The following is a 933-nucleotide window of genomic DNA, read 5'->3' as shown; positions in this document are numbered from 1 at the left end:
CACAGTGCTCGCCCTACAGCCCGTCACGGCACAGCGCAACAAGGTCCTTAAAGGGGAGGGCCGGAAAAATCTGTCGGCAAAACTTAATCCTTTGCGTTCTTTGGGGGATTCAACTTGGTGCATTTACACCTCTACATTTTACCTTGTAAAATTACATCATGTTTTATAATAGAATTGCGAAGAGTGTACCACAGCATGCCATGAATCGCAATTACTGTTAAATTATGTATGATATCCCTTTCAGAAGGATGTAGCTTTAATAAATGTAACCTTGATTTTGATGGGGAAGTCCATTTCATTTGTACAGTTGTAAACAGAATGCAGTGCATTAAAATGTTTGGGTGGAATTCGGTAACTCTTCGATAAAATATAAGGACCTATTAAAAAGACTGTGTAGTGCTGTTAAAAACATTAACTGTAGATATTGTTCTCATTAGCAGTGAAATATGACACCAGAAGTTCCTGTGCCTTTTGAATAGCAGTTGTAGATCTGTTCTTCTCTGCTTGATTTATGAGTAATTTGGGTTGGAGGTTTCTGGTGAGGCCACTATGGTGACCTATGGCTATGGTTAGCATTACTGGATCTCTGAGTTCAATTCCAGACCTATGGTGCTCTGTGTGTCGAGTTTGTATGTTCTCATGGGTTTCATCTGAGTACTCTGGGTTCATCCCACAGTCCAAAGGCATACTGGTATGTAAACTGGCTTCTGGGATAACTGTCCCTGGTGTGAGTGTGATTGTGAGTGTGTGTTTTTGTCTGTGTCTACCCAGTGATGGACTGGCAGCCTGTGTGGATGTATCCCACCTTGTGCTCTTTGCTATCTCTGATAGGCTCTGGTTCCTCCGTGACCCTGAATTGGATGAAACAGCTAGAAAATGGAGACAAACAGTGGCAGAAGAAACAGCGGACCTTTGTCAAGCAGATTAACCTTT

Source organism: Lepisosteus oculatus, chromosome 3 (assembly GCF_040954835.1).
Source record: "Lepisosteus oculatus isolate fLepOcu1 chromosome 3, fLepOcu1.hap2, whole genome shotgun sequence".
In the NCBI taxonomy this organism is placed as follows: domain Eukaryota; kingdom Metazoa; phylum Chordata; class Actinopteri; order Semionotiformes; family Lepisosteidae; genus Lepisosteus; species Lepisosteus oculatus.
The sequence above is the reverse complement of the archived record's forward strand: the minus strand, read 5'-3'. Positions refer to the sequence as shown.